This window comes from Scylla paramamosain, chromosome 20 (genome assembly GCF_035594125.1).
Source record: "Scylla paramamosain isolate STU-SP2022 chromosome 20, ASM3559412v1, whole genome shotgun sequence".
Taxonomy (NCBI): Eukaryota; Metazoa; Arthropoda; class Malacostraca; order Decapoda; family Portunidae; genus Scylla; species Scylla paramamosain.
In genome coordinates, this window is record NC_087170.1 from 951727 (window position 1) to 977373 (window position 25647).

A 25647-nucleotide genomic window follows, 5' to 3' on the forward strand; every position below is an offset into this window, starting at 1 on the left:
AGAGAGAGAGAGAGAGAGAGAGAGAGAGAGAGAGTCGAATAAAGCATCAATATTTAGTCATGCTGAGCTCCAGTGATCCTCTTACGCCACGATGGAGAGAGAGTGAGAGAGAGAGAGAGAGAGAGAGAGAGAGAGAGAGAGAGAGAGAGAGAGAGAGAGAGAGAGAGAGAGAGAGAGAGAGATGGATGCTACTCTTATATGTTCTATAACGACTATGATGATTATTTTGATATACTACTACTACTAATACTACTACTACTGCTACTACTACTACTACTACTACTACTACTACTACTGCTAATAATAATAATAATAATAATAATAATAATAATAGTAATAATAATCCTGCTGCTTCTACTACTGCTATTACCACCACCACCACCACCACCACCACCACCACTACCACTACCACCACTACCATGACTACCAACACCACAAAAATGAAAAACATCACTAACTGATAAACTCAACCATCTCTCTTTCTCCGACAGACTCAAAACAGACCACCACCACCACCACCACCACTACCTAACGCTGTGTCCAGGCTGGAATGTGTGACCTCTCTGCCAGGAATGTCACCGTCCTCTCACACTCTGACACCAAGTACCTCACAACAACACCTGCAATACTACGCCTCTGAGCCCCCCCCGGAGGTAAAACGTGATTTTTGAGTTGCATTGTGTTTGCTAAAGTGTTTGCTTCAAAAGAAATGGTTACTTATTTTTTTTTTTTTCTGGATGTGTGTTATTTACTTGTGTTTGTGTGTGTGTGTGTGTGTGTGTGTGTGTGTGTGTGTGTGTGTGTTGCCCTATATATAGAACACATTTTTGAGGTAGAACAGTTTACGTGACAACAACCACCGCCATCACCGCCACGCATGGAAACACTTGCCCGGCTCATTACGAGAAGTTACAGTAATTTCTTCCCCGCGTCCCGAGTCTTGTGATCTTTTGAGCCAAACTTACCCCGCAGCTTACGAGTACTTAACACGAAGCGAGTTTGTGTAATTATTTATGTTTGTCTGAGTGGAGCCAATTTGAGCGTGTGGCCCTGAGTGAGGCGCCACACCTGCCTGGCTGCCCTCTTCTAGTCCACGTCCTCTTCCTTTTCCTCTTCGTCTTCGTCTTTTCCTTTATCTTCCTCTTCTTGTTTTCTTCCTTTTCCTCTTCCTCTTTTCCTCCTCCTCCTCCTCCTCCTCCTCCTCCTCCTCCTCCTCCTCCTCCTCCTCCTCCTTTCAGAAATTTTCAATCAATCAGTGCTCCTCCTCCCAGCACCCTAACACCTGAGTTCTCCCTCTTCGTTTTCCATCACAAAATTAAGCATGGTTCCAGCACAACGTAATCCTGGATAGAAAAAAAAAGCTATGGGTGTTTAGATATTGGTCCTGAACTGCTGGTGCAATAATATAATGTCAGTGCAGGCCATAAAATAAATTGGCTTTTCTTTTCCTCCTTTTTTTGTGTGTGTGGAAATGACATTTTGAGCGGACTTTTTTGTTATTCATTTATTCTATTTCCTATCTTATTTTTTTTCTTTTATTTATTTACTTACTTATTTTTTTGTCTTTGATCGGTCTTCCTGATACGTAAAATCCTTATAAGGCATGAGATACAGACTTCATGATCTTGGAACACAATATTATTTGTTGCTTTACTAACCGACTACATTATTCTGCAATATTCATGGAAGTTGGAAGAAACAAATGTGCAGCAACATAATACATACAAATTACTGGAAATCCTTCGACAAGCCCGCTGCATGAATACTTTTAGATAAGCACGTCGCATCAGCCTTTCAACTGACGTAATTCACTCCGGCATAATTTTAATTTCTTTTAAATAACATTAAAGTAACAGACAGCTTCGTTAGCCACAGTAGGGCTGTTGCTGGCTGTTCTTTCCTTTGCATTTCTTTGTTCCTCCTCCTCCTCCTCCTCCTCCTCCTCCTCCTCCTCCTCCTCCTCTTCCTGTATTTCTGAGGCACCAAATGAGAATAGCTAAATATGCATTTTACGCTAACACTAATTAAACTAAGCATGAGCTCTGGTTTTTGCCCTGTTGTTAGACATGGTGGGACGTCACCGCGTCAGCGTGTTTTCGTGAGCGTGATGATCCTCATACAGCAGCGGTGAAGAGCGAGGCACGTTCCGGGGAGCTCGTAAGTTCCATGTGAATCATGAACTGTACTCTGCTTCACCAAGTCTGTCTTTGCAATTTTGCCACCTGAGGGCACGCCATCATGGCAAGTCTGCCACTGACTGATGCTCTTCCTCGGTGACTGGTTTGCATATTCTCGTCTTGTTTTAAAAAGTGCGGCAAATTTATTCTGTTTCTACCAAATTCATTGCTTAAATACACGATACCAGATTTTTTTTTCTACTTGGACAATTAGGTGCCATAATAATAGGTAAGAATTTTAGTAGAAATTCAGTATTCTTCTTCAGACAAACGTGAATTGTCCTGCACAAAAAAAATGTAGCAACGGTGCTCCTCAGTACACAACTTGGTGATCCTCGTACAGCGAATGGTGTCTGATGTGAGGGTTGCTGCGAATGCTCAGTGGCAGACGGCAGAGAAATGGCAAGCTTGTTCTCGTATCGGCCAAGAACACTGTGATTATCCAGACTGTGATTACTGCGACCATTGCTGCTTTGACGTGGTGTCTGAGGCGCTGCAAGGACGTAAGGCTCCCGGTGGACTGTGTGTGGTGGCAGAGCTGTCTTGATATTCCTATCTTGAAATAATTCTAGTCGTTGTAAATGGAAAAGAAAAAAAACGAGTTTTGGGTTTTACAAGTGAAAGGGATGAAAACTAACTACTGACAAACACAACAACAACAACAACAACACGCCCTCTCAACCTCTCCACCACCTGCCAACCACTAGCCACCAACCAGAACATCTCCACTCCATCAACCACCACCACCACCACCACCACCACCACCACCTCCCCAAACTCCCCAAGCCGCACCCTCTCTACTCACACACACACATACACACGCACACGCACTCTCTCTCTCTCTCTCTCTCTCTCTCTCTCTCTCTCTCTCTCTCTCTCTCTCTCTCTCTCTCTCTCTCTCTCAAATCTTGCTCTATGACAGAGGAATTATGAAACACTCAATTGTTTCTCCTTCCCTTCACCAAATATACTTAAAAAATTAAGCGTCAGTACCTCAGCTGATGGTACTTTGGTGAGCTTCACGTGTCATCACCTGTTTGCATTACGTTTTTCCCCCATTATATATCCTTCTTAATCTCAATCTTCATTTCTTCACCTTCCTTGCACTAACAATCTTCAGAGATCAAGCGTCAGTACTTCAATTGATGCTACTTTGGTGCGCTTCACGTGTCGTCACCTGTTTGCATTACTTTTCCCTATTTCATCTCCCCAATCTCAGTCCGCGCGTGTCCATTATAAAGAAATGGGGGGGAAAAAGTATTCTCTCGTGCCAACAGTGTACCGTGTGGTGGAGGGGGAGGCGTAGACATTAATTAGGGAGCAATGACCCTCTCCCCCAGTAGCCCTGACTCAACAGGTAGTCCTTAGTAAGTGATTAATTACCGTTTGCTACGTATTTACATAACGTTTGTTGCTCACCGCCGCGACACAAGTGGTCCTCATGTTAAGAAATGCTTGCTTTTTAATTTTCTTGTTGCTTATCCTTCACGCGCTGTATTGAACTGAACTGAAAGGGGAAACAAGAAGTGATGTGCAGTCTTTCCATTTCGGCGGAATGAACCTTGCTCAAGTTGCTTTTTAATTTAATATTTCGGATAATTATGAAATAACACTTGTTTTCACTTGAAGATTAGATTATTTTAGGTTAGGCTCACTGTTTTCATTGCTGATCCATGCATTATGTAGATCACGAAAAAAGGGGGATGTCTTGCCGAGAAATAAGTAGTGTCTGGGAATTAGTTAGCGAAGGTTATTTCCCTTAAAACGCAATATCTCTCAAAAGCCTAAATGTTTACCGGTGTGCCGCACTCATCCCTCTCCGCTGTGGTGAACTGAAAGGTAACAGCGCTCACCTTTCCGCTACGTGACCACTGAGCATTAGCACAATCAGGTAAGAGTGATGGCGTGGTGCTGTGAGCCGAGCCGAACACTCTGGCGGCGATCAGTCCGGCGCCGTACAAATTGTTTTTTTCTATATATATTGTACTGTGCTCAACTTGTATTGATTTCTATACTGAGATATGGAGTGTGCTGTATTCTGAGTCCACAAATCATTAATGCTTGTAAATTTGAGCATTTGATACCTGTCGAGATCAATCCCCCCAAGCACACACACACACACACACACACACACACACACGCATTACTACACGGGTCGCTTACTCGCCCCGGGTCTCGTACAACACAGAGGATTCTCTCCCGTAAAGTTGTACCATGAGAACCTTTGCCATCGCCGCGACACACAGCACGCCCCTCCTTCCCCGCATCGGACCCGCTGGCTTGGCGCTCCTCTTGTCCCGGTGAGCACTGAACATTGCACCGTGCCGTGGCTCATGTCTTGGCTCACACTCAAACTCAACCGGTCGTCAGGTGTTGCCTCACTTGACGTGCTGCACGATTATCATCCGCTGAAATGCTTGCCGTGACTTACAGGCGGAAAAACTCTGTACCACAGCAAAGTGAGGATAGGATCTGTTTTTGGTGAGAAAAAGCATCATTTGTTTACGATGTTTGATATATGAAGCTGTGTTGTACTTTTAAAAATTGTGTTGTAAGATTATTAATTTCTATTGTTTGTACCTGATTCATTAGGAGAGCTGATCTTGTTCTAGGCCCGCATTAGGTTTTTGTTAGACTACGTGAGTCACGTAAAATAAATTAGATGAATGGTATTTTTAATCGAATTCAAGTCTGCCGTGCATTATTTTACCAGTCCTGTGTCGCGGCTTCTGTAACAAACTGTAACAAACACTGCAGGGGATATTATATTGGGAGGAGGCAGTAGACACCTGCCGAAACGATAATTACTCCCAGTGAGGTCTAAAGCACTGTTCAGGGGGTGCTGTGAACTTATCATTAAACCCAGCTGTGACCTCACTGAACGTTTCCCTTTGTGTCTCACAACACAAGGGGGCAGTCACAGCCTGCCCTCTAAAGACAACTCTCTTCCTCCACACAAACCTACAAGCACCTAATAACACACACACCCTTCACTCAAAAATTTTTAAATCATCATGGCGACTCCTACACCAGCCTCGGAGTCCCCATCTGGGGAGGGGACCATAAATGTCCCCAGGTCGGACTGCCTTTCTGTCGACGACCCTAAGTGTCTTGACACCCCTCTCAACTTTTTCTTCATTAACTTCTGCAACATTCGCGGGCTAAGATCTAATTTTCAATCTGTAGAACACCACCTCTCCTCTTCTAAACCTCATCTTCTTTTCCTCACTGAAACTCAGGTGTCTGAGGCAACTGACAGTAGCCCCTTTTCTGTTCCCTCCTACTTTCTCTATCCTCATTTTCGATCCAAAGCTGGATGCTGCGTTTATGTGCGCAATGACTTAACCTGCTCTCGTGCCCACGCTCTTGAATCTTCCGAGTTTTCCACCATCTGGCTACGACTACAGAGTCACTCTCAAACTAAATTTATCTGTGCTGTATACCTCTCACCTAACTCCTCTGACTATAAGAAATTCTTTGACTACTTAACTTCCAAAGTGGAGCACATTCTGATCCTCTTCCCTTTTGCAGAGATCTCCATTCTTGGAGACTTCAATGTTCACCACCAGCTTTGGCTTTCCTCTCCCTTCACTGACCATCCTGGTGAACTAGCCTACAACTTTGCTATCCTCCATGACCTAGAGCAATTGGTGCAACACCTTACTCGTATTCCTGACCGTCTTGGAGATACGCCTAACATTCTTGACCTTTTCCTGACCTCTAATCCTTCTGCTTATGCTGTCACCCTTTCTTCTCCGTTGGGCTCCTCCGATCACAATCTCATATCTTTATCTTGTCCTATCACTCCAATCCCTCCTCAGGATTCCCCTAAGCGAAGGTGCCTCTGGCGTTTTGCCTCTGCTAGTTGGGGGGACCTGAGGAGGTATTTTGCTGGTTTTCCTTGGAATGACTACTGCTTCCGCGTCAGAGACCCGTCTTTGTGTGCTGAGTGCATAACAGAGGTGATAGTGTCTGGCATGGAGGCATACATTCCTCACTCTTTTTCTCGTCCTAAACCTTCTAAACCTTGGTTTAACACAGCTTGTTCTCGTGCTATACATGATAGAGAGGTGGCCCACAAAAGGTACTTAAGGAAAGGTACCTTCCATCACCAGAATCTCATTCACTTTATATTTCTGCCCGGAACCATGCCAAGTCTGTTCTCCAACTAGCCAAAAACTCCTTCATTAACAGAAAATGTCAAAACCTTTCAAGATCTAACTCCCCTCGTGATTTCTGGCATCTAGCCAAAAATATCTACAATAACTTTGCTTCTTCTTCTTTCCCTCCTCTATTTCAACCAGATGGCACCACTGCTATCACATCTATTTCTAAAGCTGAACTCTTTGCTCAGACCTTTGCTAAAAACTCTACCTTGGACGATTCTGGGCTTGTTCCTCCCTCTCCTCCACCCTCTGACTACTTCATGCCACCTATTAAAATTCTTCGCAATGATGTTTTCTATGCCCTTGCTGGCCTAAACCCTCAGAAGGCTTATGGACCTGATGGGGTCCCTCCTATTGTTCTCCGAAACTGTGCCTCCGTGCTTGCATCTTGCCTAGTCAAACTCTTTCAGCTCTGTCTGTCAACATCTACGTTTCCTTCTTGCTGGAAGTTTGCCTACATTCAACCTGTTCCTAAAAAGGGTAACCGTTCTAATCCCTCAAACTACCGTCCTATTGCTTTAATTTCCTGCCTATCTAAAGTTTTTGAATCTATCCTCAACAGGAAGATTCTTAAACATCTGTCACTTCACAACCTTCTATCTGATTGCCAGTATGGGTTCCGTCAAGGCCGCTCTACTGGTGATCTTCTGGCTTTCCTTACTGAGTCTTGGTCATCCTCTTTTAGATATTTTGGTGAAACTTTTGCTGTTGCCTTGGACATATCAAAAGCTTTTGATAGAGTCTGGCACAAAGCTTTGATTTCCAAACTACCCTCCTACGGTTTCTATCCTTCTCTCTGTAACTTCATCTCAAGTTTCCTTTCTGACCGTTCTATTGCTGCAGTGGTAGACGGTCACTGTTCTTCTCCTAAATCTATTAACAGTGGTGTTCCTCAGGGTTCTGTCCTGTCACCCACTCTCTTCTTATTATTCATTAATGATCTTCTAAACCAAACTTCTTGTCCTATCCACTCCTACGCTGATGATACCACCCTGCACTTTTCCACGTCTTTTCATAGACGTCCAACTCTTCAGGAGGTAAACATATCACGCAGGGAAGCCACAGAACGCCTGACTTCTGATCTTTCTAAAATTTCTGATTGGGGCAGAGCAAACTTGGTATTGTTCAATGCCTCAAAAACTCGATTCCTCCATCTATCAACTCGACGCAACCTTCCAGATAACTATCCCCTCTTCTTCAATGACACTCAACTGTCCCCCTCTTCTACACTGAACATCCTCGGTCTGTCCTTTACTTATAATCTGAACTGGAAACTTCACATCTCATCTCTAGCTAAAACAGCTTCTATGAAGTTAGGTGTTCTGAGACGTCTCCGCCAGTTTTTCTCACCCCCCCAGCTGCTAACTCTGTACAAGGGCCTTATCCGTCCATGTATGGAGTATGCTTCACATGTCTGGGGGGGGTTCCACTCATACTGCTCTTCTAGACAGGGTGGAATCAAAAGCTTTTCGTCTCATCAACTCCTCTCCTCTAACTGACTGTCTTCAGCCTCTCTCTCACCGCCGCAATGTTGCATATCTAGCTGTCTTCTACCGCTATTTTCATGCTAACTGCTCTTCTGATCTTGCTAACTGCATGCCTCCCCTCCTTCCGCGGCCTCGCTGCACAAGACTTTCTTCTTTCTCTCACCCCTATTCTGTCCACCTCTCTAACGCAAGAGTTAACCAGTATTCTCAATCATTCATCCCTTTCTCTGGTAAACTCTGGAACTCCCTGCCTGCTTCTGTATTTCCACCTTCCTATGACTTCAATTCCTTCAAGAGGGAGGTTTCAAGACAGTTATCCATCAATTTTTGACCACTGCTTTGACCCTTTTATGGGACTGTCATTTCAGTGGGCATTTTTTTTATTAGATTTTTGTTGCCCTTGGCCAGTGCCCTTCCTACATAAAAAAAAAAAAAAATTGTATGTCTTCACTAATTCACCTCTTTCATAGTTGCTTCCTTCCCCCTGCAGCAGACAGCTCCTTCCTTCCTTCCTTCCTTCCTTCCCTCTTGTGGCTCAAACTTTTCCGTCCCTCCTGCTCGCGTCCATCGGTTTTCCAGGGGAATGTGGACTCAGATATTCATGTATAAATTTCTTGGTGTAAAATATTCCCTGATAAGTGTTCGTTCTCATTCCACGGAAACTCCTTCTTGCATAATCTCTCCCGCACCTTCCCGCTGAATTTAAAAATGGACCATCCCTGCCTTCCCTCCGACACCTTCACCTCCTGCTGTGCACTCCAATACGGTCCTTATTCTTGTTAATTTCGTCTACCAACCTCTTTTTTCTCCATCACACCTTCACGTCCAGCAGTGTACTCCAACAGATTCCTTATTCCAATTTAATTCGTGTACCAATTTCTATAAACGCACCACCAGATAAGCTTCCTTACTCTAGTTCAGTTAGTCTACCAAACCCCTCGTTTTCTGTGATGCAGCACCAAACATACGCTTACTAGTAGCACGTGCACCTCCCAGCAAGACACCAGCTGCAGGTTCCTTACTTTATATCAGTTTGTCTACTAAGTTTCTCTTTCTCTATGAGACAGCATCATATACAAGTTTCCTACACCTGCGCCGTCCACGAGCCTGTTCCTTTATGCTTTTCTTTCTCTTCCTCTCTTGATAATTTGGCGTAATGTCAACGGCCGCCCTGAGCCTCCCTCTTAGCGCGTGATCTGTTACTCTTTCTTCCTTTCTTGCTGTGGTTCCTCTTGCTGCTTCTTTCTCTCAGCAATTTCTCCTAGGGTTCCTGTAGCGGATGTAATATCAAGGCACCCCCCTTAACTTCCCTCTTTGCCCGTGATCTACGTACAATTTTTACAGAATTAGCAGAGTGTGTGGAATCAGGTCTCAAATTGTGGTCCCAGTTCATCAGTTTGTTAGTCATTCCCGAAAACAATGTAGCACGACCTATGAAACTCGTAGTAGTAGTAGTAGTAGTAGTTGTAGTAGTAGTAGTAGTAGTAGTAGTAGTACAGATGACGTAGTAGTAGTAGTAGTACAGATGACAGGTGTTGCTACTGAGTAATTATATGGCCCAGGATTTGCAGAATGTTTACTGCTGGTGACTGTATACCTCCTTATGTCCCCTCTCCTTCCCTCTCCCTCCACTCTCCTTTCCCCTACTCCTTCCTGCACTCCTTTCTCATGCTTCCTATGTTATTTATTAATTTATTAATTTTCTATCACGCTAATCTTCCCTGTTCTATTCCTTGCCCTTTCTTTTCTCTCTCCCTCGTCATCGCAGCATTTGTATGTCAGTAAGACTTTATTTTGTGACATCATGATATTGCTGAAATCACCACCATCACTACTGACATCAGTATCATTAACATCATCATCACCATCATCATCGTTATCATCATTATCATCATGCTTTCCTAGATTTTAATTACCTCTAGTTCCCCACTAACAAAATTGATTATTCTCTGAAGCAGGAGATAAGTGAGCCACTGAGAAAAGTGAGATTCGACAACAAGAGGGCTGACTTTAGACAGACCGACCCTTCTTATCGCTGCCACATCACCAACATGGGAGTATCTCGTATACCTGTCCATAAGTGAGGTGCTACTACTATTACTATTACTAATACTACTACTAATAATAATAATGATAATAATAATAATAATAATAATAATAATAATAATAATAATAATAATAATAATAATAATAATGATAATAATAATAATATTTTTTTTATACTGATGTTGCTGCTGCTGCTGCTGTTGCTGCTGCTGCTGCTGCTGCTGCTGCTGCTGCTGCTGCTACTACTACCACTACTACTACCACTACCATTATTACAACTACTGCTGTTCCTCCTGCTGCTGCTGCTGCTGGTGCCGCTGCTGCTGCTTTTGTTTTTTTTTTATGCAAGAGGAGCACTGGCCCTGGGCAACAAAAAGAACGAAAAAAATAACCCACCGAGATGCCAATCCGTAAGGAAAAATAAAAAATAAGATTATCCAAAATTGGAGGGCGTGTGCCTTGAAACCTCCCTCTTCAAAGAGTTCAAGTCATAGGAAGGAGGAAACGCAGAAGCAAACAGGAAATTTCAGAGTTTATCTGTAAAAAGGATGCATGGATGAGAACACAGGTTAACTCTTGCATTAGAGAGGATAGAAGAAGGACAAAGAAGTATTACTTCCTCCGCAGAGTGCTGGGCACCAACACACAAGCTTTCTTCATAACTCTCCTGTAACATTTATTCATCTGCTTGTTTTAGCTATTTATTTATTTATTTATTTGTTCTCTCCGTGGAAGAACACACCGCGCCCTCCTCACTGACGAGTGAGGGGCGGCACGACCACACCGCAGAGCAGTGACACGCGCAAACACACACACACACACACACACACACACACACACACACACACACACACACACACACACACACACACACACACACACACACCCATCTTATCATTTGTTTGAAATATAAATATCTCTACTTAGATATGTATCTGAGAGAGAGAGAGAGAGAGAGAGAGAGAGAGAGAGAGAGAGAGAGAGAGAGAGAGAGAGAGAGAGAGAAGGGGGAATAATAATAATAATAATAATAATAATAATAATAATAATAATAATAATAATAATAATAATAAATTGTTTATTGCATGAAACATGGTTATTCATTTGATCATACACAGGTACAAGTAAAATAAGAAAGCAAATGTAGCTACATCATCAGCTTAGCGTAAGGCCATAAATGCTAAAATGATGAGATAAAATCTACGAGAAATACTATAAAATACTATAAAATAATACCTAAAATAAAGCTAAAACTAAAATAAGACTAGAAACAAAATTAAAATATTGGAGAAATCTAGCTAGATAGTGTAAAAAATAAATACATGTGGAGAGCTAATTCAACACATTTAACAGTAGATTTCTAAGACTAGATTTGAAACTGTGTAGGCTTCCGGAGGTGGTAATATAGTGAGGGAGCTCATTCCATAACTTGGGCCCACACACCGTAGTGGCCCTGGCACCAGTGTCTGTTTTAGTTCTTTTTATATACAGGTTATTTCCTTGTCTTGTTGTGGTGGTTGTATTATCTCTGACTGTGGGAAGGTTCAGGTACCAGTCTGGGTATAGTCCATTCATTGATTTATACACTGTAGTACACTTCTCTAAATAATATTTGTCTTTCACAGTCAGCCACTCTAGGTCTTTTATGATAGGAGTCACGTGGTCATATTTTCTTGCACCTCCAGTTACAACTTTAGCAGCAAAGTTCTGTAGTTTTTGTACAGTATGAATGAGAGTTTTGTTGGGAGAGCCCCAGATACAAATACAATAATTAATGAGGCTAAGCACTAAAGACTGTACAATAACTTTACGAGTGGGTTTGTCAAAGTTCTCACTAACTCTGTTTATAAACATTAATGTTCCCATTATTTTAGTATTTAATTCTGCAATGTGCACATCAAATAACATGTATTTGTCAAAATAGACACCCAAATTTTTTACATGCGTAGTCGGGTATATATGTACTCCATTACAATTTATAGAAATGTCAGGGGGAACATGGGCTAACAGTTGCCTATTTCCAATGAAAATGCATTGCGTTTTTTTGTTATTTAATAATAGACCATTTATTAGGAAATAAAGTTCTATATTTTGCAATGCATTTTCAGTGTTGGAGATGAGCTCATCAAAATTTTCGACAGTATCAGCTTCGAGGAATTGGGTGTCATCCGCGTATTGTATCAAAGATGTCTCGACTTTCTCATTAAGATCATTGACGTATATAGAAATTAAAATTGGGCCGAGAATTGAGCCTTGTGGAACCCCGTAACGTACGTTTTCTTTCTTAGATATTGTATTATTTAAGCGAACGGATTGTGATCCATCTTGAATATAATTTGCAAACCAAAAATTGTCAATATTAAGCTTAGTGCACTTATTTAATAAATTATCGTGGCTGATACTGTCAAAGGCTTTTGATAGGTCACATAAAGTCAATACAGAGATTTTCTTTGAGTCCATATTATCATAAATTTTATCTGTAACCACAGTAAGAGCAGTTTCTGTAGACAGTCTAGGACGGAACCCGTGCTGCGTATTAGACAAGAGTTTATTAGTTTCCAAATAATGCGAGAGCTGGCTAGCAACTACTTTTACAAGAATTTTAGAAAGAATGGGTAAAAGAGAAGTAGGTCTGTAATTATTAAAATCATTAGTATCACCACTTTTAAAGAGTGGAACTACCACAGCATGTTTCCAAGTAGTAGGAAAGATACCTGTGACAATGAAAGTGTTAACAATGCAAGTTAGATAGAATGCTATAACAGACAATGAGTCTTTTACGAAAGTTAAAGGAATACTATCAGAGCCTATTGAGCTTGTGTCTTTAAGTCCCTTTATATTAAGAATTATAATGTCAGTGTCAACAGGTTATATTCAAACAAGGTAAAGTCAAGTGTATTTCGTCTGGAGTGTACAGAAAGTGTTTCAGCAGCGGTCTTCAGTGTTCACTATGGCCACGTGCGTCAGTAGTAAGCAGGAATTGCAAATATATAATTCCACCACCCGCCATGATGTTGCCGGGAGGGGCGGGGCGCCTTTCCCACGCCCGCCAAAACCCGCCCCGCTGCCAATCAGTCCCTGTGCTTTGTCTTTCGTAGCCGTTGGCTGCTCCGCACCCCAGTCAGGGAGGAGCCTCGGCCAGGCTGGCCTATCACGTGGCGGCGGGCTTCCCTGCTCACGCTGTCAGCCAATGGAGAAGCGAAGAGAGGCAGCTGGAGGAGGAAGAGGAGGAGGAATACCTTTCCAGCATGATCTGTTTGTAAGGTGTGACTTGAGTAAGCGTGTGTATCATGCAGGCTAGGCTCCCTGTGTTTGCCAGGCGAGGTAAAGTACGAGTATTTAGCAAAGGTGAGAGAAGGAAAGAAGAAAGAGGGAGAAGGGAAGAGGGGAAAAAGGAAGTGGCTGTGTTGAACGACGACTCCTGTTGCTGCTGCTGCCGCTGCTAGTACTACTCGTGTTGCAAAGTTTAAAATAAAAACTATCACTGAGAATCCAGAAACACAAGCGTGTGGCCAGTACAACAGTTATCCGTGTGTGTGTGTGTGTGTGTGTGTGTGTGTGTGTGTGTGTGTGTGTGTTTCCTGAGCTGTGCGTTCAGATCACTTGATCTGTGACAGAAAAAAAAAAAATTGCTATCCCGGCGGGAAGCACTCAGTGATTATAAATTACGATGTTCATAAACTCAAATTATCTTGGTGTTATCAAATTATCAAATTTTCTCGGTCAGTGAAAAGTAAGGTGTATTTATTCTATTACTACTTTTTCTTGGAGGTGTATTAAAGAAAAATAGATAAGTAAAAACAACGGGAAATTATCTCTGCCGTTAAACGTTTGTTGGTGAGGGACATAAATACACACTTTGCTGATAATGTGCTGCGTGCATAGTAAAGGCGTGGGCAGTGTGTGCTATCCGGCCACTTCTAGTCTCTGTGGTGGAGCGCCTGTGTAGCTTTAAGGGAGATATATTTTTTAGTTGCGGGTGTGCGGCCACTGGGCAGGAAAGACGGTGTTGCTTTGTTGATGTGATGCGATGTGAGACGGGTCGTTGGCTTTCCTGGACGTGCCGGGAATGCCCTTGTAATTGTTACGTACGAGTAACTTTTGGTATGTGTGTGTGTGTGTGTGTGTGTGTGTGTGTGTTTAACGACAAGCAAACAAGGCAAGCATAGATCATTTTTATATAAACCAATTAGGAATATGCATCCGTAATTATCTTAGGAAACTGCTTCTGCTGCTGCTGAGCCAAAAATATTGAAAAGATTAGACAGACTGATTAATTGATTAATTTATGGGGATGACAGGCGGAAATGCGTAGATTTAATACAGGAACAGCCGCGTGTAGGCCTGATGGCTTCTTGCATGAGCCTCGAAAATGCTCCTAACCTGCTACCTACTGCCTTGAATATGTTTACCATGATATATAAGCTTAATTCAGGACACCTGGACCAGAGAGAGGTTATCATGCGCATTGCATCGAGTGTTTGTGATGATCAGCAAACATGTGTTGTGTTGAACTCACCCGGCGACCGATTATAAAATGTATTATGTCTGGAACTAGTGATGTGAATAAGTCCCCTGATTTCTCTCTCTCTCTCTCTCTCTCTCTCTCTCTCTCTCTCTCTCTCTCTCTCTCTCTCTCTCTCCTCTTGTAGCCGCCATGAGCAGTGTATGGCGCGCCTACGCGCCGGCACCACAGAGTGAGAGGGGAGTGTAGGGCCGAGGGGACGCGTTGAACTTGCCCTCTCAACTATTTCTCTCGCCGAATGGTCGGTTGTTGTGACGTGAGTGTTGATAACGTACCTACAGCATAATGAACATCATAGGCTGTAGGGGCCCACCAGCGTCTCCAAAGCCACCTCACGACAGTCACGCCTACACGTCAGACGTGTCTCGGGAGGCGCGGAGAGTTAATCCCAGTAAATCCCCGACCTAAATCAGTAAATCCCCGATCCTGGTAAATCCCCAAGTGTAATCCCTTGCATACAACCAAGAGGACGCCTGTTCCCCGCACTGTGTATGTATTCATCATAGTATTAGATAACAGATACTTATGTACCATGAGGATTTAATGATGCGTGTCAACATAATGTAACTACTTATAGTAATTAGATACGTAATTGTGAGGATTTAATGATGTATGTTAATATAAGTACACTTAACGTAACATAATGACGTACATCAGATCACGCAGACGAGAGGGCGACTTGCTGGTGGTGTTCATCTGTAGAACCGACCTAACCCACTAAAATGTAGGTAACTCTGTATTGACTCACATATGTTAGGGAATTGACGAAGTGAAGTGTCACGACATTAATGTACTGCAATACTTGTTTAGTATCCGTATTAGTGATACTATGTTAATTCACAGGTTTGACCGCTTCTGAATACAAAGAGCGCGTACTGCACACCTCGTTTCAGTCACCTCCAGTACAATACATTAATGAGCGTCGTACGGCGCTTACACCTCTTAGGTCCAATCATGTGACTGGAATCATAATTTTGTTAACATTTTTTTACTAAGTCGTTCTCTCTCTCTCTCTCTCTCTCTCTCTCTCTCTCTCTCTCTCTCTCTCTCTCTCTCTCTCTCTCTCTCTCTCTCTCCTCTCAGGTCCAATCATGTGACTGGAATCATAATTTTGGCAACCCTTTCCTACTAATTCGTTCCCCCCTCACCTCTCACTCTCCTCTTCTCTTCTCTTCTCTTTCCTCAAGTTTTATTTCCTAAATTGCCTGTCCACCTTCCTCACGTCCTCCTCACTCTTCCCTCACACTGCCATCTCTCCCCTCCTCCTCCTCCTCCTCCTCCTCCTCCTCTTTTTTTTTCACTCTCCCTCTCTCCTCTCCTCTCTTTCCTAGACTTCTCCCATTCACCTTTCGGGAACTGGTGTCGTTCACATTTCTTCAGTCCCCTCGTTGCCTTTATGAAGCGCTCTAAGTCCTGCTTGGTTCAGCGGCGTGCTGGTTTCTCCTCCTCCTCCTCTCTCCTTTAAGCGGCGCTGCTCGCTGATCAAGCAACGCCTGTGAAAGCAGCGGACGCGCAGAAACAGAGGAAGCACACACACAAAATAAGTGTTTTCTTTTTACTCTAAACACTTCTTTTACAAGAATGCATCTCCTCATACGCAAAATGTTCGTTCTTGTACACAATTGTCTTTCCTTGTACAAAAATGTACTGTTATTCACAAATTTACTTTATACACTATTTTTTTTTTCCACAGAATTTAATTTCCTTACTCAAAATGCAACTTTCCATTGGCGGAATACATTTTCTTATAAAATATGTCCTTTAAAGAAAATGCACATTTACAGGAAATTCAGTTTTTACTCTATGAAATCACTTTTTTACCACAAAAATTATGTATTTTCAATACAAGATCCACATTTTTCCTTCACATCATGTAGTGTTCTCATTTTTTTATTTATTTATTTATTTTTTTTACGAGATATACATTTTCTTCCGCATACAATATTTTGAGCAAAATGTGCCTTATTTTAACAAGATACATGTTTTTTTTTTTTTATATACAGCATTTTTAAACATGTACTTTTTTAAGCGTGATACACCTTTTTCTTTCACATAATATAATATTCCTACACAAAACATACCTTTCTACACACACACACACACACAACCAAAAAAAAAAAAAAAATACAAAAAAAAGAAAAGAAATTTGCACAAATTTTACGTTTTTTTTTTCTTTTTTTTTTTTTCTTTTCTGTCCCTTAACTTGCAAATCAGTGGATCCCGAGCACCTTGCTGCTTCCTGAGTTGTATGGGTCACGCAGCTCTCACGCGAGCTCCGCCTCGCCCTGCCCCGCCAGACGGCCAACACTCGCTGCCACATTTTTTTATAGTCACGTTCTTAGTATGACTTCTGATTGCGGGTCCGCTCACTTGCGCTGTGTCTGCCGCGTCCCTTGTGAGGGAAAGAAACCTAAATGAGAGAGAGAGAGAGAGAGAGAGAGAGAGAGAGAGAGAGACGGCGTTGAAAAAAAAAGTTGAAAAAAGTAAAGAAAGAGAAACTACCCTCGCCCTCCGTTTCCTGAAAGTTGAATGCGATGTAATGCAGAAACCAAATTAGAATAAGACCAAATTGCATATTGGAATCGAGCAAGACATTTTCACTGCTGCAGAGAAATACCAGGACCATCGTAACTGAAATACCGCCTTGCAGTATAAAAGGAAAACTCACTCTGGATTCCCTGAAGGTAAGGGCGGCGCGGTCCCTGGAGAAAGGGTGTGTCGGGGCGGAGCAGGAGGAGGAGAGGGCGAGGGAACAGCGGAGCAAGGGAGCCAAGCCAGGAGATGCAGGATTAAGCGGGGACGGGAGTCGAAATGAGGGAGTTTTTGAACAGAGAGAAAGAAGAAAGATATTGGAGACTGAGGGAGACGGTGAAGGGGATGAATTATTACCTAACTGATTGATTGATTTAGACACAGCAATGAGGTCACATGGTGCTGCACTGGGTGGGAAGCTGTGACTGGCGAGGGAGAGTCACTGATCAGAATACAGAGAGTAGAATATAGATATGTAGGACGCATGCTCCTGCACTACAAATAAGAGAGTGAAAAGAACTGCAGACTGACAGAAAGACATAGGTAGAAAACAGTAATACGGACTAGAGAGAGAGAGAGAGAGAGAGAGAGAGAGGAAATTTAAGAAAGGGAATGAACTAGAAGCCGTCAGCAAGGAATATACACATAAAAGTAGACAAGTAAAGAAAATAAAATTACGGAGCCGCAAAAAGAGGAAGAAAAGAGAGGAAGGAAGAAAATGGAGTGCGGCGAGGCGGAAATGAGAAACACAGACAGGTAGAAAGGCGCGCCCGTGCACACACACACACACACACAGTCAAGTTCACCATAATGAGGCCGCCAAGGTGTTGGAGTGTTACATTGTGTAGTGTTACAGGAAAGAAAAGAGAAATTAAGATGGTGTGGATGAGAGAAGCAAGAAGAAAACAAGAGCCAGAGAAGACTTAGACAAAAGGAGGATACTTTAAAGTCCTGGTGTAAACAAATGTCGAAATTTATGAAAAGAAGACAAAGAAGATTGAGGCGGTGAGTGAAACAAGCAAGAAGGAAACAAGAAGCAAGGAAGTTTTAAACACAAGAAAAATACTGTCAAATTCTGGAGTAAGCATAGATGGAAATTGAGTGATTGTGACTTTGTGAGTGAGAGAAGTAAGAAGAAAACGAGAAGCGGAGAAATATGTTGGACCAAACAAAAAAAAAAAAAACATTCTGTCTAGTCTTGGAGTAAGTGAAAGTAGAACCTAAGAGACTGTGGGTGAGAGAAGCGAGTAGGAAACTGGAAGGAGGAAAGTTTTAGACAAAAGGATGACACTTTCAAGTCCTAGATCATGTGAGTACAAGTGAAAAAATTGTGACTCAGAGAAAAATAATGAGGGAAGGGGAGAGAAAAGTCACCGGACCAAAACAACCTCTTGTTGAGTTAAGTTTTTCTTTTCTTTAAGAAAGAGCGATAAATTAATGGACATCTCTCCTTCCCCGGTGTTTTTGTGCCCCAGTCCGGCTCCTTTCACGCATAATACTAAAAATAACAATGTTAAAATAGAGTAAAATACCTTTAGAACATAATTAGCAAGGACATTTTATTAATTCACCTTTATTTTTTTCATTTACCATTCATTTATTTATTTTATTTATATCTACTTTCAAATGCTTGTGTAGCTGAAAACACCCTATCGCTCGAAGACATCTTGTGCGTGCCTCCCTTCACGTTGTATTCCTTTGTTCTTCAGCAGAGAATACGAGCAGCTACGTGACACAAACCGCGGAGTTGTGGTCTTGTAACCCGGCAGCAACGCTAAGATGCCCCGAGACAGCGTGCCGTAGTACAATAAGCATCCCTGTGTCTGGAACGCCTTTGGCCGGATTAGTGTGGATGAGAGTGTGTGCTATGTACGAGTATGGCCTGACGCCCCCGACTACTGGGAATATGACATGGACGACAAGCAAAATTTTTAGAGACAGTAGTCAGGATACGATAAGAAGGTTAAGAAAGTATGTCAGGATACGATAAGAAGGTTAAGAAAGTATTTGATGGAGGTTTTAAAGTGGTATAAAGGATATGACAAAGTGACTAAGAGACGATCTTACACACAAAACATCATGGAAAATCATGTGGTGCTTATAACAGCGGTGCCTTTACCTGCTCCACCTTTCCACCCCTGGGTCTTGAAATTTAACGTTGTATTTTTGGATTTTTCCTCGCGGGTTTTCATGGCACACTGTGTTGCGGCGGGCGGGACTTACTTTCATTAGCACGAGAGCCTCGAGGTGGCCGCCGTGTATTTCATGGCCTGATACTCCCCCGCAGCATCCCTTCATAACTGTCCCATTTGTTTGTCATCCATCGCCAGGCAACGAGGAAAGTTTTTTTTTTTTTTTTATGTTCTTCCTCTAACACTTTTTTTAATACATAATATATACACATACTAGTACACGCAATCTTTCTTTGTCTGTCTGTTTCTGTGTTTCTCTCTCTCTCTCTCTCTCTCTCTCTCTCTCTCTCTCTCTCTCTCTCTCTCTCTCTCTCTCTCTCTCTCTCTCTCTCTCTCTACTGCCTATATCCTAATAAACCGATTATTATTATTATTGTTATTATTATTATTATTATTATTATTATTATTATTATTATTATTGTTATTATTGTTATTATTATTATTATTATGTAAAGACATGTACAAGTCATTTGATTGATAAAGTCAGGTGTGAACGGATAGAGAATGGAAGTCGTGTTTTGAAGTATACACAGATTAATGGTTCCCAGGTACGAGTATTTATATCCACTATGGTCTTGTCTTTTCAGCTCCTCCTGTAAATAACAATGGGGTAATTTGTTTCCAAGAGGAGAATACATTTGACACTGATCGGGTATAAATGAATGGATTTATTCGTGGGTGCTAAATGCTTATTAATTATGATTTAGTGGATGCGAATATGTAAAGTTCCTGCCTGAACAAATCACTATTGAGGTGGAAATTGTGGATGATTTTTACTTAACTGTCATGAAGTGTTAAACAGTAGTAGTAGTAGTAGTAGTAGTAGTAGTAGTAGTAGTAGTAGTAGCAGCAGCAGTGATAGTAGTAGTAGTACACACCAGCAGCAGTAGTAATAGTGATAAATAACGAAGTATTGCACATGGAACTTTACGAGTACAGATTGACTCACCAACACGACGCATGGAAATATCTGAAGCAACTGTTTGGTGTTTGTTTACCAATTTTGGGTTTAAGGTGAAAATCCCTTTGTTTATTGGCAGTGTGGCTACTGCGAGGCGCTGCTGGCCTTCACACTCCATCCCCTGCGCCCTCCTGTCATTACATCGCCTTTCCAGCGAAGGCATTACTGCGATGGTTATGCGGCTTTTGAGGGGAGTAGCAGCCGCCCATCGCTGGGAAGGACGCGCCTCACGTAAGGGCAATATATAAAAACACATCCGTACCGCATGTGCAATACATTCATATGGCTCTACTTGAAGTGACACGGATTTTAAGGGTGTTTCTCTTTTTTTTATTTATTTTTTATTATGTTCTAGTGACAGATTAATAACGCTAGTGACAGTTTAACAGGTCCGTATTCAGAAACGCTTTGCTCTCCCACCACGACTATTTTTAAAGGCCACAGACATGATTAGCTGAGTTCATACGAGTGCTTCTCCTGTTAATAATATAGAAATCTTGTTAATCTGTCACTAGAACTGTAAAGACACATTAGGAACGCGTGTGACTTCAACTAGAGCTTTTGAATGTATTGGAGGTGCGGCGCAGAAGTGTTTCACAATATTGTTCTAACGCTCTGCATGCTTCGTAGAATGTGGCGGCTCCCTGCTGCCTGAGGTGTCACCGAGTCGCGCTGTCTTGGCCGCGCCTGTGCAGGAAGTGTTACTTCTCAGAATCTTATATTGGCAACTTTTAATAGCCTCTAGTGGAAGTTACTATGGTGTTCAAGTGTGTTTTTATGACTGTATTTATAGTTTAGGATGGATTCTGCATCATCAGTGAGAGAAACCCCCATAAGAACACGATTTGTCATCTTTGTAGCCATTGAAAATAGTCCTTACGAGAGACCAATGCGCTTCAGAATATCTTCATTACTTGGCGCCTCGTTTCCCTTGTTTTAAGAAGATGTAACGCCGTATTATGACAGAGTAGTAACTCTTAATAAGTACTCGTAGTTTCCCGCGGTGACCACCAACTCCTTCCTCACGATGAACGGGCAGCTGCTCCGCCTCTTGCTGCAGTTTAAAGCGGATGTGCTCATACACTCCACCAATACCTTGCACCGTGGAGGAAGCCTGCACGCCCCTCCCCTCTCCACATTCCACTGAGGCTTTGCAGCGTGGAGGAGGTCTGCAAGCCCCTGCCTTCTCCACACTGCACGAGACCACGGGGTTTACTAGCATATATGTGTTCCAGAAAGGGGAAAAAGATTAAACATAGCGGTCGAATAGAAAAACCTCCTACCCTACCCCACTCCAAACTCCATTCAAGGCTTTGGCAGCGTGCAGGCCCCTCCCTACCCCACACTACATACCGCTTGTCTTACTGCCATTTAAAAAATCAACCACGTAGAATAGAAGAGGTTCCCGTGTTGCGAGTCTTGTCGGCGCTGCCTTGCCTTTATGTGCCTTGCTCCTTTTTCCTTCAATACCCCCGAGTGTTGCGGCTCGCCGCCACAAAGCAACACAAAGGAAAAGAAGAAAGAACACACCTTTAGGTCACAATGTTGTACTGTTTTACACAAAGGAAAAGATAAAACTGAAAGTATAAAAGTATGAGATAGAAGACAAGAAAAGACAAGCTAGACTTCCCTTGCACCGCAGCACCTCAGATATGCTAAGTGTGCATCCAATGGAACAAATTATTTACCACAGAACATTCTTACATGACTGGGAAAGGAGAGATGAGGCTGTTGTTCCTTCTCTTTTTCCTTGCCAGCCAGCCAAGTGTTTCTCCCACGCTCCGTGTGACTGTTCTTAACTGTATGTGTGTTCTGTACCAGTTTACTCCTGTTATGCAATAATGTTACAACGCACAGTGATAATGTGAAGTTCTTGCGGTACAAATATTACTGGAGTAAAAAGCAAAGGTTACTGGGCTGTGGTTGGGAAGAGCCTGAAGACGAAATAGTTCAGAAAACAAAGGATACATAAGGTTTTAGTACGCGAGGAATGAAAAGGAAGAAAAAAAAGACGGAGGGTTCACTAGAAGCATAGTCAGGTCATACAGTACAGGGAGTGCCACGTGTAGGCCTGACGGTTTCCTGCAGCGTCCCTTATCTTCTTAGAATGTTCCTATGTTATGAGAGAATGGATTAGATCAGGAAGAGGAAAGGGGAAGGAGAGAGAAAAAGAGAGGGAGGGAGAAAACTGTGAGGGCAAAGAAATGAGGGAGGGAGGGAAAGGAAAAATTACTGTGATGTGCTCTTATTCTCTCTCCGGGGGCAAGATGGAGAAAAACAGGTGCAGACAGATTACCAAAAAGATGAATTATGAATGGAAGATGAATTATGAAAAAGTATATATTTCTAAATAAGCAAAAACAAAAATATAGAACTGATAGATGATACATGTATGAATATAAGGAAAAAAATATATACATGGGTTTCGGATGATAAAAATACATGACTATTAAAAAGTCATGTTGATATTTGAAAGTAAAAGTGAAACCTTCGACAAAAGTCACTTAGCAGTAGCGGAAAGGACGGGCACACGGGGCGGGAGAAGGCGGTGGCTGGGTTAATGTTGGTGGCTGTGTACGTACACAATACTGTGACATTGTTATAGTATCGTAATATCTGTGGTTTTCCTACATTCGTGCCTGTCCGCACACATACTACACGTATACAAGTAGGTCAATTTATCTATCTATATGCCAGGCCGGCAATCCCACAAGGGGTGGCCCAGACAGAGCACCACATACTTGTCCACACATCACTCACACTCTTGGCCCCATCGGCTCCTGGTGGACAAGTACGCAGTGCCTCAAAGTTGTCTGGCTCCTGTGAGCATGCTACTCTTTATGCGTGTGAAGGAGCCGAAGCTCTCGTAATAGTTTAAAAAAAATATATATATCACTTAGCTATCACTTTCCCAAACAACTGCATGGAAAATTACCAGTGGATTAGGGCAGAGTAGCCCCGGAAGTGTCTTGATTTTCCTCTCTTGAAACAACACAACTCAAATAGAAGGCAGAGAGCCTGACATATCGTTCCAGAATTCATGGAACGCTGGATGAAGTGTGGCGCGTGCTGTCTGTCACTCCTGTTGTTGCTGTCACGGGTTTTGCTTGTCGTGATTCGGGTCATAAAGCAGGCAACCGTTTCCTTGAGGCAGGGTCAGGGCTTCTCTGAGGCACCACCAATCTCTTAGTGATCTTTGTATAAGGTCTCCATAGTTCTTTGAGGTAAATGTATTGTGTTAAGATATACTGTGTGTGTGTGTGTGTGTGTGTGTGTGTGTGTGTGTGTCATGATGGATCGTGATACTAAAGTTTGTAGGCAAGAGTATGTGTCATGAACTGATTATTATTGTATTACTTGTTATGGTCAATACACCACGTATCTATCTATCTGTGTGTGTGTGTGTGTGTGTGTGTGTGTGTGTGTGTGTAGCAGGGTGAGGTAGTACATAATTATAAGCTGGTCACCCACTCATTCATTTCGTACTCTTGTCATTGAGTGTCACAATACAAGTCTAGTGCACACGTATATAGTATTATTCTGACTCAGAACACTGTCTGGTCCCTGCACTGAACAGCCCCGAGCGAGCGCTCCTCACTCACGTGTTCCTCACCGGGAAAATATTGTGAAAGATATATTTCCTGAATCTGGTATCTGGTAGGGGAATTTCTTTTTTTTTTTTTCATTCACTTCATGATTACCTCAGTGCAGCAGCCCCCAGATGTTGGTTGTCTGCCAAAGTCTCTCTCTCTCTCTCTCTCTCTCTCTCTCTCTCTCTCTCTCTCTCTCTCTCTCTCTCTCTCTCTCTCTCCTGTAAAATGCTAAGTGGCATCATCAAAGCGAGGGAGGAGGGGGAAGCGAGTCCGAGCGACCTTGAAAAGAGCTGAGTGATGATGCCACGTAGCATTTTAAAGGAGTACTTATAATCACCGCAATAATGTTGTCGTGTAATACTTATCGGTAAATTACGTGCTTTTTTATATAATTTGTCTTGTTATAAGATACTGCAATATTCCACAGCCTGCAAAAAATAAGATTAAATAAGTGGCACCTCCGAGACTGCGCAATGCAGCCGTCTGTCCGTCACGTCAGCACACGCATAGCAGCGCACTAGCGAGTCCCATACATTTTCAACTCCTCTAACCTAACGGGTAAACAAAGCCTTAAAATGCATATGTGTATAGAACATTTCCTACTTAGAATTACACGTTCCTTCATGTCATTCAGTATTTGCAGAAACTCGCGTTACACCTTGTATACAGTGGACAACAAGCAAGACAACACCGCTACAGAGCACATGGAGGGAAAAGGAGTGCAGTCTGATGCGACTTCCTCCCATCACACAACTTCTCCCATGAAAAAAAAAAAAAAAATTAAAGTTAAAAGTGAAACCAAGGAGAGTACATGCAAGCTTTTTTTCCACCCAATTCTTAAGCTGTCTTTGTCCACCGTGATTCAAAGCTTTTCCTCTGCTACATTTTCAAACACTACATGCAGATTTTTTTTCTTTTCCTACTTCTTTTTCTCTTGTGAGTCTAGTAGCCTTCGAGTCACTCTGATGTTTTGAATGCAAAGTGGATTTCAGTGCTTTTGGCTTGTTGCAAATGGCTGTCTGTCTCTTATTCAACATATACTGCCGCCAACATTATTGCCGGTGAGAGCCGCCGCGGGCACCACCACCACCTCCTCAAAGGGATGTAACGCATGGCTTGGTGTGTGTGTGTGTGTGTGTGTGTCACGCGTCGCTAAGCCTCCCAGGATGGCCCGGCGGGAAGGGTCTCTCGCCGCGCTCTTTGGAGGCAGGCTCAGGTTATTGATTTCTAGCACTAAATTTACCGCCGCTGGTATTACCTGAGCCTCGGTATGTCGCGCCTTGTACATATGCTAATAATCGCATGAAAGGACACAAGGCGGTACGGTACCCTTAGCAGTGACGACAGGTATAGGTGATGGCTTATGATGCTTGAAATTACCCTAAAAATTTATGAATAAACAAAGTAAGATTTCATGCATTAGAAGTAAGATTTACATGCATTAATTAATTTTCATGCATTTTCATGCATGTAGTAGCAGCCCTCCGCCATCATGGCGGAGGGCTGCTACTACTACTACTACTACTTCTACTACTACTACTACTACTACTACTACTACTACTACTACTACTACTACTACTACTTCTACTACACACACACACACACACACACACACACACACACACACACACATTTAAGTAATTTAAGTGACTGGAAGAAATCTTTATCATATGTACTTAGCAATTCAAAAGAACATTTTTTATTAGTTAGGAAAAAGAAGCATCGATGTTTTACTCTACGGAGTAAAAGTCTGAATATTTAAATGTCACAAAACAACAAAATGTAAATAGATGAAAAAGTATTATTGTCCTTGGTAATTTGAAACGTTAATAAAGAACAAAAAAGACTATCAATGCTTTACAAGCGATAAAGAAAAAAAAAAGAATAACGAGAGCAGCGAGACATGAACATATCAAAAGAAACATTATTTTATTCCGCGATCTGCAACAGCACAATAATTAACAGGAA

At 42.3% G+C, this 25647-nt stretch overlaps 1 protein-coding gene across 6 annotated transcripts in view; it reads left to right on the forward strand.

Annotated features, from left to right (window-relative positions):
- Nucleotides 1-25647, forward strand: part of LOC135110156 (uncharacterized) — an 85880-nt gene that overhangs the window by 56061 nt on the left and 4172 nt on the right. The window contains exons 3-4 of one of the 6 annotated variants that reach the window (XM_064022129.1): nucleotides 492-653; nucleotides 20166-20317. The exons of 1 other annotated variant lie outside the window; for it this stretch is intronic. The gene's annotated coding sequence lies outside the window, so the exon portion shown is untranslated. Of the gene's footprint in view, nucleotides 1-491; nucleotides 654-9900; nucleotides 9916-13125; nucleotides 13141-20165; nucleotides 20318-25647 lie in introns of those variants that run through there. 4 more of the 6 variants (XR_010273100.1, XR_010273099.1, XR_010273098.1 and 1 more) reach the window with 4 other exon arrangements.